The 20,892-nt window shown below is 42.8% G+C and overlaps 4 non-coding genes across 4 annotated transcripts; all 4 read right to left on the bottom strand.

Annotated features, from left to right (window-relative positions):
• Nucleotides 1–15,245: 15,245 nt before the first annotated feature.
• Nucleotides 15,246–15,436, bottom strand: LOC140285826 (U2 spliceosomal RNA). Its single transcript, XR_011910773.1, has one exon. It is a non-coding gene; the product is annotated as a U2 spliceosomal RNA (small nuclear RNA).
• A 316-nt stretch (nt 15,437–15,752) lies between these two features.
• On the bottom strand, nt 15,753–15,866 carry LOC140285805 (U5 spliceosomal RNA). The gene has a single exon (XR_011910754.1). It is a non-coding gene; the product is annotated as a U5 spliceosomal RNA (small nuclear RNA).
• A 2,270-nt stretch (nt 15,867–18,136) lies between these two features.
• LOC140285797 (U2 spliceosomal RNA) lies at nt 18,137–18,320 on the bottom strand. Its single transcript, XR_011910748.1, has one exon. It is a non-coding gene; the product is annotated as a U2 spliceosomal RNA (small nuclear RNA).
• A 308-nt stretch (nt 18,321–18,628) lies between these two features.
• Nucleotides 18,629–18,742, bottom strand: LOC140285808 (U5 spliceosomal RNA). Its single transcript, XR_011910757.1, has one exon. It is a non-coding gene; the product is annotated as a U5 spliceosomal RNA (small nuclear RNA).
• Between the last annotated feature and the right edge of the window lie 2,150 nt (nt 18,743–20,892).

Below are 20,892 nucleotides of genomic sequence, written 5' to 3'. Positions count from 1 at the left end.
ATTCGATGGCTGCCTTGTCTTTTACTCTGTGCAAAAGACAAGGCAGCAACAAAAACACCACGGGAAAACCGTATTGAGGCTTTGTTCTGACCGCTCATTCGGTGTCGCGTTTCTTTCAAGCAATTCTCCCGGTTAGCCCGCACTCGGCTCGCTCCCAGAGCCGTGTTAAAGTCTACTTCGCATTCACTCTCTTTTCTCAGCAGACTCTTGGGATTTTATCAATAAAATGAATTCCTTCACTCAAACTATGTTAAAACTGCTTTGTCCTTCATATTTACCATGTCTTGAAAGATTTAAACAAAAAAACCAACGTTGTACTTTGCAGTAAAAGAAATAGCAAATCTAAAGTTTCAGGAATCCGAGAATAAGCTTACTTTCGTGAGTTCTTCACGATTTCGGATTTTGCTATAAAATGAATTCCTTCACTCAAACTAAATTAAAACTGCTAAACCGCTAATCTGTTACATGTAAGGCAGATGTCAAAATTTCCGACCATAATGTATAAAATGCGGTGAAAAAAAGGTGTGATAGAACACTAAAAGGTGGAGCGGAAGTGTTCGGCTGCAAGAAGGTGTGAATGTCCGACTATATTTGGTGAAAAGCAGGTGAAGCAAGGTCTGAATGCCAAACCTTACATCATCAAATGCGAGATCAGAGGTGTTTGGCTGCAAGAAGGCCATAGTTTGCCAAAAGCGGGTAAGGTGCGAATGTCCGACTAAATATCAAAAAAATTTGGGGCAGAGGTCTTCGGATGCAAGTGGGTGTGAATATCCAACCATACAAGTATGGTGGAGAGGAAGCTGTGAATAGCCAACCATAGTTTGGAAAAAGCGGGGTAAGAAAAGGTTTGAATACCCGACTGTACACAATCAATAGCGGGAGCGGATGTGTTCGGCTACAAGAAGGTGTGAAAGTCCAACCATAGTTTGTAAAAAGCGGGTAAGAAAAGGTTCGAATGCCCGACTATACACCATCAAAAGCGGGAGCAGAGGTGTTCCGCTGTAAGACGGTGTGAATGTCCGACCATAGTTGGTAAAAAGCGGGTAAGAAAAGGTTAAAATACCCGACTGTACACAATCAATAGCAGGAGCGGAGTTGTTCGGCTACAAGAAGGTGTGAAAGTCCGACCATGGTTTGTAAAAACCGGGAAGAAAAGGCTCGAAAGCCCGACTATACACCATCAAAAAGAAGGTTTGAATGTCCATCAATAATTGCTTTAAAACAAGAAAGTAAATTTTCGAATATCAAACCGTACATGATCATAAGCGGGAGAGGAGGTGTTCCGCTGTAAGACGGTGTGAAAGTCCAACCCTGGTTTGTAAAAAGCGGGTAAGAAAAGGTTCGAATGCCCGAACATACACCATCAAAAGAGGGAGCGGAGGTGTTCCGCTGTAAGACGGTGTGAATGTCCGATCATAGTTGGTAAAAAGCGGGTAAGAAAAGGTTAAAATACCCGACTGTACACAATCAAAAGAGGGAGCGGAGTTGTTCAGCTAAGAGAAGGTGTGAAAGTCCGACCATGGTTTGTAAAAAGCGGGTAAGAAAAGGTTCGTATGCCCGAATATACACTATCAAAACCGGAAGTGTAAGTGTTCGGCTGCAAGAAGGTGTGAACGTCCGACCAAAGTTTGTAAAAAAGCAGTTAAGAAAAGGTAAAGAAAAGAAAAGAAAAGAAAAGAAAAAGCTGATGAAAAAGGGTGAGAAATCCCGACTATACACCATCAAATGCGGTAGCGGAGTTGTTCGGCTGTGAGTAGGTGTGATTCTCCAACCATAATTGCTGAAAAATGTGTTAGAAAAGGTAAGAATGCCGGTCCATACATCATCAAAAGCGGGAGAGGTGGTGTTCGGCTACAAGTAGGTGTGAATGTCCATTAATAATTGCTTTAAAACATGAAAGAAAATTTTCGAATATATAACCTTACATGATCATTAGCGGGAGAGGAGATGTTCAGCTGCAAGAAGATGTGAATATCCACCTATAATTACTGAAAAATGGGTAGGAAAAGATTCGAATGTCCAACCATAAATCATCAAAAGCAGGAGTGGAGTTGTTCAGCTACAAGAAGGTATGAAAGTCCAACCATGGTTTGTAAAAAGCGGGTAAGAGAAGGTTCGAATACCCGAATATATACCATCAAAAGCGGAAGCGGGGGTGTTCGGCTGCAAGAAGGTGTGAACGTCCGACCAAAGTTTGTAAAAAGCAGTTAAGAAAAGGTTTGAATATCCAACCGAACATAATCAAAAGCGGGAGCAGAGCTGTTCGACTGCAAGTAGGTGTGAATGTCAGATCATAATTGTTGAAAAATGTGATAGAAAAGACTAGAATGCCGGACAATACATCATCAAAAGCGGGAGAGGTGGTTTTTCGGCTGCAAGTAGGTGTGAATGTCCAGCCATAATTACTCACAAACGGGGGAAGAAAAGGTAGTATTTCCAGACCACACATGATCAAAACAGGGAATGGAGGTGGTTCAGCTGCAAGGTGTGAATGTATGACTAAAGTTTGTAAAAACCGTGTAAGACAAGGGGCGAATGCCCGACAATGTATGATCAAAAGAGGGAGCGGAGGTTTTCGGCTGCAAGGTCTGAATGTCCAACCATAATTTGTAAAAATCGGGGAAGAAAAGGCTCGAAAGCCCGACTAGACACCATCAAAAGCGGGAGCAGAGGTGTTCAGGTGCAAGAAGGTCTGAATGTCCGACCAATAATTACTGAAAAATGGGTAAGAAAAGGTGCGAATGCCAAATCATACATCATCAAAAGCAGGAGCGGATGTGTTCGGCTACAAGAAGGTTTGAATGTCCAACCATAGTAAGTAATAGGTGGGTAAGAAAAGGCTCGAATGCCCGACTATACACCATCAAAAGCGGAAGCGGAGGTGTTCGGCTGCAAGACGGTGTGAACGTCCGACCAAAGTTTGTAAAAAGCATTAAGAAAAGGTTCGAATATCCAACCAAACTTAATCAAAAGCGGGAGCAGAGCTGTTCGACTGCAAGTAGGTGTGAATATCAGATCATAATTTGCAAAAAGCTGATGAGAAAGCGTGAGAATGCCCGACTATACACTATCAAATGTGGGAGCGGAGGTGTTCGTCTGTGAGTAGGTGTGAATGTCCGACCATAATTGCTGAAAAATGTGTTAGAAAAGGTAAGAAGGCCGGACCATATATCATCAAAAGCAGGAGAGGTTGTGTTCGGCTGCAAGAAGGTGTGAATGTCCAGCCATAATTACTCACAAACGGGTAAGAAAAGGTACTATTGCCAGACCATATATGATCAAAACAGGGAGCGGAGGTGGTTCAGCTGCAAGAAGGTTTGAATGTCCGACTAAAGTTTGTAAAAAGCGGGTAAGACAAGGTGTGAATGCCCGACAATGTATGATCAAAAGAGGAGCGGAGGTTTTCGGCTGCAAGAAGGTCTGAATGTCCACCCATAATTACTGAAAAATGGGTAAGAAAAGGTGCGAAAGCCCAACCGCACATGATCATAAGTGGATGAGAAGGTGTTCGACTGCAAGTAGGTGTGAATGTAATCAATGTCTAGATAGATTTCAACAAAAAACAACGTTGTACTTTGCAGTAAAAGAAAGTGCAAATCAAAAGTTTTCGGAATCCGAGAATAAGCTTATTTTCATGAGTTCTGCACGATTTCGGATTTTATGTATAAAATGAATTCATTCACTCAAACCAAGTTAAAACTGCTTTTTCCTACATATTTATCAATGTCTAGATCGACTTCAACAAAGAACAACATTGTATTTTGCAGTAGAAGAAAGAGCAAAACTGAAGGATCAGGAATCCGAGAATAAGCTTCTTTTCATACGTTCTGCATGATTTGGGATTTTATGTATAAAATGAATTCCTTCACTCAAACTAAGTTAACACTGCTTTGTCCTTCATATGTACCCATTTCTACATATATTTCAAGCATAAACTTCCTCATACTACCCTGAATGAGAAAGAACCACACTTGTGATTAAGCCATACGCCCCTTTTGAGGAGTTCTGCATGATTTGGGATTTTATCTATAAAATCAATTCCTTCACTCAAACTATGTTAAAACGGCTTTTACCTTCATATTTATCAATGTCTCGATATATTTAAACAAAAAAAACAACGTTGTACTTTGCAGTAAAAGAAAGAGCCAATCAAAAGTTTTAGGAATCCGAGAATAAGCTTATTTTCATGAGTTCTGCACGATTTCGGATTTTATGTATAAAATGAATTAATTCACTCAAACCAAGTTAAAACTGCTTTTTCCTTCATATTTATCAATGTCTAGATCGACTTCAACAAAGAACAACATTGTATTTTGCAGTAGAAGAAAGAGCAACACTGAAGGATCAGGAATCCGAGAATAAGCTTATTTTCTTATGGGCAAGTGGGAACTGCTTTGTCCTTCATATTTATCAATGTGTAGATGGATTTCAACTTCTTCTACTGCAAAGTCCAATGTTTTTCTTTGTTGAAGTCGATCTAGACATTGATGAATATGGAAGGACAAAGCAGTTTTAACTTGGTTTGAGCAAAGCAATTCATTTTATAGCAAAATCCGAAATCGTGCAGAACTCATGAAAGCAGGCTTATACTCGGATTCCTGAAACTTTAGATTTGCTCTTTCTTTTACTGCAAAGTACAACGTTGTTTTTTTGTTTAAATATTTCTAGACATGGTAAATATGAAGGACAAATCAGTTTTAACATAGTTTGAGTGAAGTAATGCATTTTATAAGCAAAATCCCAAATCATGCAGAACTCACGAAATGCTTTTTCTCGCTTTTCACTGCTTTTTACAAACTTTGGTCGGACGTTCACACCTTCTTGCATCCGAACACCTCCGCTTCCGCTTTTGATGATGTATATTCGGGCATTTGAACCTTTTTTTACCCGCTTTTTACAAACCATTGTCGGACTTTCACACCTTCTTGCAGCCGAACACCACCTCTCCCGCTTTTGATGATGTATGGTCCAGTATTCTTACCTTTTCTAACACATTTTTCAGCAATTATGGTCGGACATTCACACCTACTCACAGCCGGACACCTCCGCTCCCGCTTTTGATCATACAATGTCGGGACATCGCTCCTTGTCTTACCAGCTTTTTACAAACTTTAGTCGAACATTCACACCTTCTTGCAGCTGAACACCTCCGCTCCCGCTTTTGATGATGTATAGTCGGGCTTTCGAGCCTTTTCTTACCCGGTTTTTACAAATTATGGTTGGACATTCAGACCTTGCAGCCGAACACCTCCGCTCTCTCTTTTGATCATACATTGTTGGGCATTCGCACCTTGTCTTACCCGCTTTTTACAAACTATAGTCAGACATTAACACCTTGCAGCAAACCTCCGCTACCTGTTTTGATCATGTATGGTCTGGCAATACTACCTTTTCTTCCCCCGTTTGTGAGTAATTATGGCTGGACATTCACACCTACTTGCAGTCGAACAGCTCTGCTCCCGCTTTTGATTATGTTTGGTTGGATATTCGAACCTTTTCTTAACTGCTTTTTACAAACCATGGTCGGACTTTCACACCTTCTTGTAGCCGAACAACTCCGCTCCCGCTATTGATTGTGTACAGTCGGGTATTTTAACCTTTTCTTACCCGCTTTTTACCAACTATGGTCGGACATTCACACCGTCTTACAGCGGAACACCTCCGCTCCCGCTTTTTATGGTGTATAGTCGGGCATTCGAACCTTTTCTTACCCGCTTTTTACAAACTATGGTAGGACATTCAAACCTTCGTGTATCCGAAAACCTCCGCTCTCTCTTTTGATCATACATTGTCGGACATTCGCACCTTTTCTTACCCGCTTTTTACAAACCATGGTCGGACTGTCACACCTTCTTGTAGCCGAACACATCCGCTCCCGCTATTGATTGTGTACAGTCGGGTATTTTAACCTTTTCTTACCCGCTTTTTACCAAGTATGGTCGGACATTCACACCTTCGTACAGCGGAACACCTCCGCTCCCTCTTTTGATGGTGTATGTTCGGGCATTCAAACCTTTTCTTACCCGCTTTTTCCAAACTATGGTCGGCTATTCACAGCTTCCTCTCCACCATACTTGTATGGTGGGATATTCACACCCACTTGCATCCGAAAACCTCCGCCCCAAATTTTGTTGATATTTAGTCGGACATTCGCACCTTACCCGCTTTTGGCAAACTATGGCCTTCTTGCAGCCTAACAACTCTGATCTTGCTTTTGATGATGTAAGGTTGGGCATTCAGACCTTGCTTCACCTGCTTTTCACCAAATATAGTCGGACATTCACACCTTCTTGCAGCCGAACACTTCCGCTCCACCTTTTAGTGTTCTATCACACCTTTTTTTTCACCGCATTTTATACATTATGGTTGGAAATTTTCAACCACTTTCATCCGAAGACCTCTCCTCCCGCTTTTGTTAATATATTTGAACTTTAGTTTGACATTCAAACCTTCTTGCAGCTGAACCACCTCCGCTCCCTGTTTTGATCATATATGGTCTGGCAATACTACCTTTTCTTACCCGTTTGTGAGTAATTATGGCTGGACATTCACACCTACTTGCAGCCGAACACAACCTATCTCGCTTTTGATGATGTATGGACCGGCATTCTTACCTTTTCTAACACATTTTTCAGCAATTATGGTCGGAGATTCACACCTACTCACAGCCGAACAACTCCGCTCCCGCATTTGATGATGTATAGTCGGGCATTCTCACCCTTTCTCATCAGCTTTTTGCAAATTATGATCTGACATTCACACCTACTTGCAGTCGAACAGCTCTGCTCCCGCTTTTGATTATGTTTGGTTGGATATTCGAACCTTTTCTTAACTTCTTTTTACATATTTTGGTTGGACGTTCACACCTTCTTGTAGCCGAACACTTCCACTCCTGCTTTTGATGATGTATGGTTGGGCATTCACACCTTTTTTTTGCCCATTTTTCAGGAATTATGGGTGGACATTCACACCTTGCAGCTGAACACCTCCTCTCCCACTTATGATCATGTGCGGTTTGATTTTCGAAAAGTTTCTTTCATGTTTTCTAGCAATTATTGATGGACATGTAGACCTTCTTGCAGCTGAACACCTCCGCTCCCGCTTTTGATCATACATTGTCAGGCATTCGCACCTTGTCTTACCCACTTTTTACAAACTTTAGTCGAACAGTCACACCTTTTTGCAGCCGAACACCACCTCTACCGCTTTTGATGATGTATAGTCCAGCATTCTTACCTTTTCTAACACATTCTTCAGCAATTATGGTTGGACATTCACACCTACTTGCAGTCGAAAAGCTCTGCTCCCGCTTTTGATTATGTATGGTTGGATATTCAAACCTTTTCTTAACTGCTTTTTACAAACTTTGGTCGGACGTTCACAATATCTTGCAGCCGAACACCTCCGCTTCCGCTTTTGATGGTGTATATTCGGGCATACGAACCTTTTCTTACCCGCTTTTTACAAACCAAGGTCGGACTTTCACACCTTCTCTTAGCTGAACAACTCCGCTCCCTCTTTTGATTGTGTACAGTCGGGTAATTTAACCTTTTCTTACCCGCTTTTTACCATCTATGGTCGGACATTCACACCGTCTTACAGCGGAACACCTCCGCTCCCTCTTTTGATGATGTATGGTTAGGCATTCGCACTTTTTCTTACCCATTTTTCAGTAATTATGGGTAGACATTCACACCTTCTTGCAGCTGAACACCTCCTCTCCTGCTTATGATCATGTGCAGTTTGATATTTGAAAATTTTCTTTCATGTTTTCTAGCAATTATTGATGGACATTCAGACCGTCTTGAAGCTGAACACCGTCTTGAAGCTGAACACCTCCGCTCCCACTTTTGATGGTGTATAGTCGGGCTTTCGAGCCTTTTCTTCCCCGGTTTTTACAAATTATGGTTGGACATTCAGACCCTCTTGCAGCCGAAAACCTCCACTCCCTCTTTTGATCATACATTGTCGGGCATTCGCACCTTTTCTTACCCGCTTTTTACAAACTATGGTCGGACTTTCACACCTTCTTGTAGCCGAACAACTCCGCTCCCGCTATTGATTGTGTGCAGTCGGGTATTTTAACCTTTTCTTACCCGCTTTTTACCAACTATTGTTGGACATTCACACCGTCTTACAGCGGAACACCTCCGCTCCCTCTTTTGATGGTGTATGTTCGGGCACTCGAACCTTTTCTTACTCGCTTTTTACAAACTATGGTCAGACATTCAAACCTTCTTGTAGCCGAACACATCCACTCCTGCTTTTGATGATGGGTATTCAAACCTACTTGTTGCCCGCTTTTCATTAATTATGGGTGGACATACACACCTTGTCGCAGCCAAACACCTCCGCTCCCTGTTTTGATCATGTATGATTGGACATTCGCACCTTTTCTCACCCGCTTTTTACTATGGTCGGCCATTCACAGCTTCCTCTCCACCATACTTGTATGGTGGGATATTCACACCCACTTGCATCCGAAGACCTCCGCCCCCACTTTTGTTGATATTTAGTCGGTCATTCGCAGCTTACCCGCTTTTGGCAAACTATGGCCTTCTTGCAGCCAAACACCTCTGATCTCGTTTTTGATGATGTAAGGTTGGGCATTCAGACCTTGCTTCACCTGCTTTTCACTAAATATAGTCGAACAGTCACACCTTCTTGCAGCCGAACACTTCTGCTCCACCTTTTAGTGTTCTATGGGGTATTCACACCTTTTTTTTCACCGCATTTTATTGATTATGGTTGGAAATTCTCACCCACTCTTATCCGAAGACCTCTCCTCCTGCTTTTGTTAATATATAGTCGGGCATTCAAACCTTTTCTTACCCGCTTTTTACAAATTATGGTCGAACATTCACACCTACTTGCAGCCGAACACCTCCGCTCCCGCTTTTGATGGTGTATAGTCGGGCTTTCGAGCCTTTTCTTCCCCGGTTTTTACAAATTATGGTTGTACATTCAGACCTTGCAGCCGAAACCCTCCGCTCCCTCATTTGATCATACATTGTCAGGCATTCGCACCTTGTCTTACCCGCTTTTTATAAACTTTAGTCAGACATTCACACCTTGCAGCTGAACCACCTCCGCTCCCTGTTTTGATAATGTATGGTCTGGCAATACTACCTTTTCTTACCGGTTTGTGAGTAATTATGGCTGGACATTCACACCTACTTGCAGTCGAACACCACTTTTCCCGCTTTTGATGATGTATGGTCCGGCATTCTAGTCTTTTCTAACACATTTTTCAGCAATTATGGTTTGACATTCACACCTACTCACAGCCGAACACTTCCGCTCCCGCTTTTGATTATGTTTGGTTGGATATTCGAAACTTTTCTTCACTGCTTTTTACAAACTTTGGTCGGACATTCACACCTTCTTGCAGACGAACACCTCCGCTTCCGCTTTTGATGGTATATATTCGGGCATTCGAACCTTTTCTTACCCGCTTTTTACAAACCATGGTCGGACTTTCACACCTTCTTGTAGCCGAACAACTCCGCTCCCGCTATTGATTGTGTACAGTCGGGTATTTTAACCTTTTCTTACCCACTTTATACCAACTATTGTTGGACATTCACACCGTCTTACAGCGGAACACCTCCGCTCCCTCTTTTGATGGTGTATGTTTGGGCATTCGAACCTTTTCTTACCCGCATTTTACGAACTATGGTCGGACATTCAAACCTTCATTTAGCCGAACACATCCACTCCTGCTTTTGATGATGTATGGTTGAGCATTCGCACCTTTTCTTACCCATTTTTTACAAACTATGGTCGGACATTCACACCTTCTTGCAGCTGAACACCTCCTCTCCCGCTTATGATGATGTGTGGTTTGATATTCGAAAATTTTCTTTCATGTTTTCTAGCAATTATTGATGGACATTCAGACCTTCTTGCAGGTGAACACCTCCGCTCCCGCTTTTGATGATGTATAGTCGGGCTTTCGAGCCTTTTCTTCCCCGGTTTTTACAAAATTATTGTTGGACATTCAGACCTTCTTGCAGCCGAAAACCTCCGCTCCCTCTTTTGATCATACATTGTCGGGCATTCGCACCTTCTCTTACCCGCTTTTTACAAACCAGGGTCGGACTTTCACACCTTTTAGTAGCCGAACAACTCCGCTCCCGCTATTGATTGTGTACAGTCGGGTATTTTCACCTTTTCTTACCCGCTTTTTACCAACTATGGTCAGACATTCACACCTTCTTACAGTGGAACACCTCCGCTCCCTCTTTTGATGGTGTATGTTCGGGCATTCGAACCTTTTCTTACCCGTTTTTTACAAACTATGGTCGGACATTAAAACCTTCTTGTAGCCGAACACATCCACTCCTGCTTTTGATGATGTATGGTTGGGCATTCGTACCTTTTCTTACCCATTTTGCAGTAATTATGGGTGGACATTCACACCTTTTTGCATTTTAACACCTCCTCTCCCGCTTATGATTATGTGCGGTTTGATATTCGAAAATTCTCTTCCATGTTTTCTAGCAATTATTGATGGACATTCAGACCGTCTTGCAGCTGAACACCTCCGCTCCAGCTGTTGATGGTGTATAGTCGGGCTTTCGAGCCTTTTCTTCCCCGATTTTTACAAATTATGGATGGACATTCAGACCTTCTTTCTGCCGAAAACCTCCTTTTAGTAGCGGAACAACTCTGCTCCCGCTATTGATTGTGTACAATAGGGTATTTTAACCTTTTCTTACCTGCTTTTTGCCAATTATGGTTGGACATTCACACCTTCTTACAGCGGAACACCTCCGCTCCCTCCTTTGATGGTGTATGTTCGGGCATTCGAACCTTTTCTTACCCGCTTTTTACAAACTATGGTCAGACATTCAAACCTTCTTGTAGCCGAACACATCCACTCCTGCTTTTGATGATGGGTATTCAAACCTACTTGTTGCCCGCTTTTCATTAATTATGGGTGTACATACACACCTTGTCGCAGCCAAACACCTCCGCTCCCTGTTAGGATCATGTATGGTTGGGCATTCGTACCTTTTCTTACCCATTTTGCAGTAATTATGGGTGGACATTCACACCTTCTTGCATTTGAACACCTCCTCTCCCGCTTATGATCATGTGCGGTTTGATATTCGAAAATTCTCTTCCATGTTTTCTAGCAATTATTGATGGACATTCAGACCTTCTTGCAGCTGAACACCTCCGCTCCAGCTGTTGATGGTGTATAGTCGGGCTTTCGAGCCTTTTCTTCCCAGATTTTTACAAAATATGGATGGACATTCAGACCTTGTTTCAGCCGAAAACCTCCTCTCCCTCTTTTGATCATACATTGTCGGGCATTCACACCTTTTCTTACCCGCTTTTTACAAACCATGGTCGGACTTTCACACCTTTTAGTAGTGGAACAACTCTGCTCCCGCTATTGATTGTGTACAATCGGGTATTTTAACCTTTTCTTACCTGCTTTTTGCCAACTATGGTCGGACATTCACACCTTCTTACAGCGGAACACCTCCGCTCCCTCCTTTGATGGTGTATGTTCGGGCATTCGAACCTTTTCTTACCCGCTTTTTACAAACTATGGTCAGACATTCACACCTTCTTGCAGCCGAACACTTCCGCTCTACCTTTTAGTGTTCTATGGGGTATTCACACCTTTTTTTTCACCGCATTTTATAGATTATGGTTGTAAATTCTCACCCACTCGTATCCGAAGACCTCTCCTCCTGCTTTGGTTAATATATAGTCGGGCATTCGAACCTTTTCTTACCCGCTTTTTACAAATTATGGTCGAACATTCACACCTACTTGCAGCCGAACACCTCCGCTCCCGCTTTTGATGGTGTATAGTCGGGCTTTCGAGCCTTTTCTTCCCCGGTTTTTACAAATTATGGTTGGACATTCAGACCTGGCAGCCGAAAACCTCCGCTCCCTCTTTTGATCATACATTGTCAGGCATTCGCACCTACTTGCAGCCGAATACTTCCGCTCCACCTTTTAGTGATGTATGGTTGGCATTTGCACCTTTTCTTACCCTTTCTTACCCTACTGATTGCTTAAGATGAAGTTGTTTTTTCTCAAACTACAACATTTTTTTAATTGTTGAAACTTGATTTGAAGTGGATAAATAAGGAGGACAAACAGTTTTAAGTCAGGCTGATAGAAGGAATTAATTTTATAGCAAAATCTGTATTTCGTCATATGTCGAGAGATGCTTATTGTTGAAGAAGTTCTTTCTCATTCTACAAAGTACAACGTTGTATATCGTTGAAACTTGATTAGACATGAATAAATATGAAGGACAAAGCAGTCTTAACTTGGTTAGAGTTAAGGAATTCGTTTTATAGGAGAATCCGAATTCGTGCATAACTCGTAAAATAGAGCTTATTTTCGGATTCCTGAAGAATGAGTCTGGTTCTTTCTCATAATACAAAGTTTGTTGTTTATTGTTGAAACTTCATCAGAAGTGAAGAAATAAATGAATGCCTATCAACAAATGTGGGATCTAAACTCTAGTGCTTCCTCTAAAATAATTTTCTTTCTCAATTCAGAAATGTGTGTGTGTAAGTCACAACACCCGTGACACCAAAACGGCTTTCTTTTCTCTCTTTTCTCTACACTCTGCACTGTGAGCACACACACCAAATCAGAAAGGCTTTTTTCTCTCTTTTCTACATTATGGACTGTGGGGACACAAAACCGCTCTCTCTTTTTTTTTTTGATTGTGTGCCAGGGCGTTGTCTCACGTATTAGATTATGCTTAAGATACGAATGGGTTTATCAGTCACATCAGAATCCATACATACTGATCCTCCCGTAATAAAATGGTCGGATCTTATCAAACACACTTTATTTCTTGTGACAATCAAGTCAGCGAAACAGCGTATACACGTCAAGACACTGAATCAAGTTTGCCACAAGAACTCATAAGTTTGGCAGTATTGCTCTGCCGTCAGCAATCATACACCCATTTTATTTTCGTGAGACATGTGCAGGCACCTGTTCATCTACTGTTCTATCACTATGAATTAGTTTATCTATTATCAATAAGGATACTTCTACAACTACTATCAAAGTATGTCCAGACTTCTTATGTTGTCAGTTGCTATATATGAATAAGTGGGTAGCTACTGACAAGCATTAAGCATGTCACACAGCCCAAACATATAACATTTCAGGACACACCACACAGTTAACAACCACAGTAAAGTGTCAAAGCCCAAACATGTAACATTCAACAGGACACTTACACAACACATTCAAATCAAACAGTCAGACAACATACAAGAACATATACCCCAGCCGGCATTGCTCCCTGCCTATTTTCCTACAGCTCACTATGTGTGCGCACACCTTTATTCACAAACTCTTCAACTTATACTCTTTTACCAAAGCTGCTACAGCTCGATTGGCCGAATACCCTTAGATCCTATTTCGGTGAATTTGACATCTGCCTTACATGTAACAGATTAGCGGTTTAGCAGTTTTAATTTAGTTTGAGTGAAGGAATTCATTTTATAGCAAAATCCGAAATCGTGAAGAACTCATGAAAGGAAGCTTATTCTCGGATTCCTGAAACTTTAGATTTGCTCTTTCTTTTTCTGCAAAGTACAACGTTGTTTTTTTTTTGTTTAAATCTTTCTAGACATGGTAAATATGAAGGACAAAGCAGTTTTAACATAGTTTGAGTGAAGGAATTCATTTTATAGCAAAATCCGAAATCGTGAAGAACTCATGAAAGTAAGCTTATTCTTGGATTCCTGAAACTTTAGATTTGCTATTTCTTTTACTGCAAAGTACAACGTTGGTTTTTTTGTTTAAATCTTTCAAGACATGGTAAATATGATTTTTATATATATAATAAATATATTTATTTCTGTTTACAATATATGACATGTAATAGAACTGAACCGGACCGGGGGACAAGGAAAGAAGAAGAAGAAGAAGAGGAAAGAAGAGAAAAACAGAACATACATCGCATACAACACAGCTGTGGATATAGATGACCTGAGACGACATGATAATACATCAACTGCTTAGCGACCATGCTACTGGACTAATGAATGTGGTTGTGTGTGTGTGAGAACATGCAACACCCATGGCACAGGACCTACATGATAACCGTGCTTAGTTATGAGTGTATAAGCGTACAGGGCCACAATCCACAGGGCCACAATCCCCCCCAAGCAATCAGAAGCAGGCAGAGAGGGCCACAAGACCCAGGCCACCAGCAGCCCCCACAGAGCACAGAACCCAGGAAGCCCACCGCAGGGGCAACCACGCATCCACCCAGAAGACTACAGAGGAAGCCCCCGGAAAGAGCCCCCATAAGCATAGGGCAGAGGCCTTCCGGGAGCCAGGGGCAACAGCCCACCGACGTCGCCAGGCCCCAGCCGCCCAGACATGGGCCGTGCACTGGATCCGGGCCCCAGGAGCCCGAGCGCCCCCAAACCCCCCGGCAGAGGCCCCACCCAATACCCAGGAGGGCCAAGCGCCCCAGACAGCCACACAGTGGGTCAGTGCCTGCCCCAGCACCCCTGGCCAAGTGCCCTGGGAGTCAAGACGTGCCCACAGGTGGGTGAAGTCGCGAGCAGCGGAGAGAGGCCACGCCGCCCCCCCCATCGGGAGAAGCACAGGCAGGCCAGGCGACAGCAAGTCCAAGATCCAGGCCCAATCATTACCACACACACTTTCATGTCCCATACATCCACTGGCTGCAATAGGCATCCCCGCTACCAGGGAGCCAACACAGGACAGGAGGGCCTGATGTCCACCAGGCTCGGGGCCTGCAGCGACCATATTCTGGGAGCTACTGTACCCCCAGAAGGTACCCATCCCGCCCCACCCCACTCAACCCAACCCCACTCCGGAGGACCTCTACAAAAAACAAACAAACAACAACAAAAAACAAACAAACAAACCACCCGGTCACACCAGTCGCAGCAGCCCGGGCCTGAGACCCACCATCACCCAGGCCCCCCCAGGCCCCCCCTCAACAGGTGCGCTCTTGTGAAAAAGCAAACAGCGGCAGCAACAAAAACACAACGGGAACACCGTATTGAGGCTTTGTTCTGACCGCTCATTTGGTATGGCGTTTCTTTCAAGCAATTCTCCCGGTTAGCCCGCACTCGGCTCGCTCCCAGAGCCGTGTTAAAGTCTACTTCGCATTCACTCTCTTTTCTCAGCAGACTAAAAGAAAGTTTCATCTTGGGCTCCCTGAAACTTGCATCCTGCACCGCTGTTTGCTTTTTCACAAGAGTAGAGAAGAGTGCACCGTTCCCAGCGGCACTGCAGTACGGGGTCAATGCTTGGAGTGAACGGAGCAAGCTAATTTTTCAACTCCTATTGCTAAAAATCCATTTAATATGTAGTCCTCGTATAGAGGACATATCAGATATTAAACTGATAAGAACAGATACTACACTTGATCTTAGCCAAAAGGCCGAGAAGCGACAACTGTCCACTGGTTCACGTCCGAGGGCCCTTCCTGGCACAATGCGCACTTGTCCGCTAACACCCCTGTTCTTTTTATGGCCATAGGTGGCCAGAGTGTCACTTTGCACCTCCGCCCACCTGCTGCACTGAGCACTCTTCAGCCCTTTTAAATGGTATAACTTTGCACTCCCGCACGCTCCAGCAAGCACCATTCAAGCAACAACTTTGCACTCCAGCTTCGAACATCGGCACAGTCGCAACAAGTAAGGCGACTCTACTCAGAGAAGTCACTCTGCACAGTAACAAGATTTCTTTTGCACAGACAGAAAGGGCTTCACCCGCAAAGGTAAAGCCTGCCAAAAATAGAAACAACTCATTAGTGCTGCTCTCCACAGAAGTCTTTAGTAAAAGGCGAAAGACTTGTACGTTATGAAGAGAAACCAGAGTACGATTATCCGTCACTGCGGGAGCAGGGCATCAGGCTAGTTGGCATAGCCACCTTCCCCATGGTGAGCTTTGCTTGGTTGAGACGCTTGCCCCCCCCCCCTTGCTCCTCGGCTGACCAAGTAGGAACAATCGGGCCCTATTCGATGGCTGCCTTGTCTTTTACTCTGTGCAAAAGACAAGGCAGCAACAAAAACACCACGGGAAAACCGTATTGAGGCTTTGTTCTGACCGCTCATTCGGTGTCGCGTTTCTTTCAAGCAATTCTCCCGGTTAGCCCGCACTCGGCTCGCTCCCAGAGCCGTGTTAAAGTCTACTTCGCATTCACTCTCTTTTCTCAGCAGACTCTTGGGATTTTATCAATAAAATGAATTCCTTCACTCAAACTATGTTAAAACTGCTTTGTCCTTCATATTTACCATGTCTAGAAAGATTTAAACAAAAAAACCAACGTTGTACTTTGCAGTAAAAGAAATAGCAAATCTAAAGTTTCAGGAATCCGAGAATAAGCTTACTTTCATGAGTTCTTCACGATTTCGGATTTTGCTATAAAATGAATTCCTTCACTCAAACTAAATTAAAACTGCTAAACCGCTAATCTGTTACATGTAAGGCAGATGTCAAATTCACCGAATTAGGATTATTCGGTATTCGGCCAATCGAGCTGTAGCAGCTTCGGTAAAAGAGTATAAGTTGAAGAGTTTGTGAATAAAGGTGTGCGCACACATAGTGAGCTGTAGGAAAATAGGCAGGGAGCAATGCCGGCTGGGGTATATGTTCTTGTATGTTGTCTGACTGTTTGATTTGAATGTGTTGTGTAAGTGTCCTGTTGAATGTTACATGTTTGGGCTTTGACACGCTTCACTGTGGTTGTTAACTGTGTGGTGTGTCCTGAAATGTTATATGTTTGGGCTGTGTGACATGCTTAATGCTTGTCAGTAGCTACCCACTTATTCATATATAGCAACTGACAACGTAAGAAGTCCGGACATACTTTGATAGAGTAGTTGTAGAAGTATCCTTATTGATAATAGATAAACTAATTCATAGTGATAGAACAGTAGATGAACAGGTGCCTGCACATGTCTCACGAAAATAAAATGGATGTATGATTGCTGACGGCAGAGCAATACTGCCAAACTTATGAGTTCTTGTGGCAAACTTGATTCAGTGTCTTGACGTGTATACGCTGTTTCGCTGACTTGATTGTCACAAGAAACAAAGTGTGTTTGATAAGATCCGACCATTTTCTTACGGGAGGATCAGTATGTATGGATTCTGATGTGACTGATAAACCCATTCGTATCTTAAGCACAATCTAATACGTCAGACAACGCCCTGGCACACGATAAAAAAAAAAAGAGAGAGCGGTTTTGTGTCCCCACAGTCCATAATGTAGGAAAGAGAGAAAAAACCCTTTCTGATTTGGTGTGTGTGCTCATAGTGCAGAGTGTAGAGAAAAGAAAGCCGTTTTGGTGTCACGGGTGTTGTGACTTACACACACACATTTCTAAATTGAGAAAGGAAATTATTTTAGAGGAAGCACTAGAGTTTAGATCCCACATTTGTTGATAGGCATTCATTTATTTCTTCACTTCTGATAAAAATGATAAGACTGACCTAAAGAATTGGAGGCCCATCACATTTTTAAACTTTGACTGTAAACTTTTTAGCAAGGTTTTAACGACACGGATGTCCTCTGTTTTAGAGGAGGTAATTCACCCAGACCAGGCTTGTGCCATCTCAGAGAGACAACTCACCGACAGCCTCGTACTGATTCGAGACATCATTGTTTACGCTAGAGACAGAAACACCCGGCTTGTCATCTTAAATTTAGACTTTGAAAAAGCTTTTGATCGGGTCTCGCATCAATATCTCTTTCAGGTGTTGCAGCCATCGAATAGGGCCCGATTGTTCCTACTTGGTGAGATTTGCTTGGTTGAGACGCTTGCTCCCCCCCCTTGCTCCTCGGCTGACCAAGTAGGAACAATTGGGCCCTATTCGATGGCTGCCTTGTCTTTTACTCTGTGCAAAAGACAAGGCAGCCACAAACACCACGGGAAAACCGTATTGAGGCTTTGTTCTGACCACTCATTCGGTGTCGCGTTTCTTTCAAGCAATTCTCCCGGTTAGCCCACACTCGGCTCGCTCCCAGAGCTGTGTTAAAGTCTACTTCGCATTCACTCTCTTTTCTCAGCAGATTAAAAGAAAGTTTCATCTTGGGCTCCCTGAAACTTCCATCCTGCACCGCTGTTTGCTTTTTCACAAGAGCAGAGAAGAGCGCACCGTTCCCAGCGGCACTGCAGTACTGGGTCAATGCTTGGAGTGAACGGAGCAAGCTTCTTTTTCAACTCCTATTCTTAAAAATCCATTTAATATGTAGTCCTCGTATAGAGGACATATTAAACTGATAAGAACAGATACTACACTTGATCTTAGCCAAAAGACCGAGAAGCGATAACTGTCCACTGTTTCAGGTCCGAGGGCCCTTGCTGGCACAATGCGCACTTGTAGCAGTGTTCTTTTTATGGCCATAGGTGGCCAGAGTGTCACATTGCACCTCCGCCCACCCGCTGCACTGAGCACTCTTCAGCCCTTTTAAATGGTATAACTTTGCACTCCCGCATGCTCCAGCAAGCACCATTCAAGCAACAACTTTGCACTCCAGCTTCGAACATCGGCACAATCGCAACAAGTAAGGCGACTCTACTCAGAGAAGTCACTCTGCACAGTAACAAGATTTCTTTTGCACAGACAGAAAGGGCTTCACCTGCAAAGGTAAAGCCTGCCAAAAATAGAAACAACTCATTAGTGCTGCTCTCCACGAAAGTCTTTAGTAAAAGGCGAAAGACTTGTATGTTATGAAGAGAAACCAGAGTACGATTATCCGTCACTGCGGGAGCAGGGCATCAGGCTAGTTGCCATAGCCACCTTCCCCATGGTGAGCGTTGCTTGGTTGAAACGCTTGCCCCTGTGCAATCGACAAGGCAGCAACAAAAACACCACGGGAACACCGTATTGAGGCTTTGTTCTGACCGCTCATTCGGTGTCGCGTTTCTTTCAAGCAATTCTCCCGGTTAGCCCACACTCGGCTCGCTCCCAGAGCCGTGTTAAAGTCTACTTCGCATTCACTCTCTTTTCTCAGCAGACTCTTGGGATTTTATCTATAAAATGAATTCCTTCACTCAAACTATGTTAAAACTGCTTTGTCCTTCATATTTACCATGTCTAGAAAGATTTAAACAAAAAAAAAACAACGTTGTACTTTGCAGTAAAAGAAAGAGCAAATCTAAAGTTTCAGGAATCCGAGAATAAGCTTACTTTCATGAGTTCTTCAAGATTTCGGATTTTGCTATAAAATGAATTCCTTCACTCAAACTAAATTAAAACTGCTAAACCGCTAATCTGTTACATGTAAGGCAGATGTCAAATTCACCGAAATAGGATCTAAGGGTATTCGGCCAATCGAGCTGTAGCAGCTTCGGTAAAAGAGTATAAGTTGAAGAGTTTGTGAATAAAGGTGTGCGCACACATAGTGTGCTGTACGAAAATAGGCAGGGAGCAATGCCGGCTGGGGTATATGTTCTTGTATGTTGTCTGACTGTTTGATTTGAATGTGTTGTGTAAGTGTCCTGTTGAATGTTACATGTTTGGGCTTTGACACGCTTCACTGTGGTTGTTAACTGTGTGGTGTGTCCTGAAATGTTATATGTTTGTGCTGTGTGACATGCTTAATGCTTGTCAGTAGCTACCCACTTATTCATATATAGCAACTGACAACATAAGAAGTCCGGACATACTTTGATAGTAGTTGTAGAAGTATCCTTATTGATAATAGATCACTAATTCATAGTGATAGAACAGTAGATGAACAGGTGCTTGCACATGTCTCACGAAAATAAAATGGGTGTATGATTGCTGACGGCAGAGCAATACTGCCAAACTTATGAGTTCTTGTGGCAAACTTGATTCAGTGTCTTGACGTGTATACGCTGTTTCGCTGACTTGATTGTCACAAGAAACAAAGTGTGTTTGATAAGATCCGACCATTTTATTACGGGAGGATCAGTATGTATGGATTCTGATGTGACTGATAAACCCATTCGTATCTTAAGCATAATCTAATACGTGAGACAACGCCCTGGCACACGATAAAAAAAAAAAAAGAGAGAGAGCGGTTTTGTGTCCCCACTGTCCATAATGTAGAAAAGAGAGAAAAAAGCCTTTCTGATTTGGTGTGTATGCTCATAGTGCAGAGTGTAGAGAAAAGAAAGCCGTTTTGGTGTCACGGGTGTTGTGACTTACACACACACATTTCTAAATTGAGAAAGGAAATTATTTTAGAGGAAGCACTAGAGTTTAGATCCCACATTTGTTGATAGGCATTCATTTATTTCTTCACTTCTGATGAAGTTTCAACAATAAACAACAAACTTTGTATTATGAGAAAGAACTTCTTCAGCAATAAGCATCTCTCGACATATGACGAAATACAGATTTTGCTATAAAATTAATTCCTTCTATCAGCCTGACTTAAAACTGTTTGTCCTCCTTATTTATCCACTTCAAATCAAGTTACAACAATTAAAAAAAATTTGTAGTTTGAGAAAGAACAACTTAATCTTCAGCAATCAGTATAAAAAGAGGTGCAAATGCCAACCATACATACCTAAAAGGTGGAGCGGAAGTATTCAGCTGCAAGTAGGTGTGAATGTTCGACCATAATTTGTAAAAAGCGGGTAAGAAAAGGTTCGAATGCCCGACTATATATTAACAAAAGCGGGAGGAGAGGTCTTCGGATGAGAGTGGGTGAGAATTTCCAACCATAATCTATAAAATACGGTGAAAAAAAATATGTGAATGCCTCATAGAACACTAAAAGCGGAAGTGTTCGGCTGCAAGAAGGTGTGAATGTCCGACTATATTTGGTGAAAAGCAGGTGAAGCAAGGTCTGAATGCCCAACCTTACATCATCAAAAGCGAGATCAGAGGTGTTTGGCTGCAAGAAGGCCATAGTTTGCCAAAAGCGGG

This window comes from Leuresthes tenuis, unplaced genomic scaffold, assembly GCF_036924035.1.
Source record: "Leuresthes tenuis unplaced genomic scaffold, fLeuTen1.0.hap1 SCAF_57, whole genome shotgun sequence".
NCBI classification, from domain to species: domain Eukaryota; kingdom Metazoa; phylum Chordata; class Actinopteri; order Atheriniformes; family Atherinopsidae; genus Leuresthes; species Leuresthes tenuis.
This window is presented reverse-complemented; position numbering and strand designations above follow the sequence as displayed.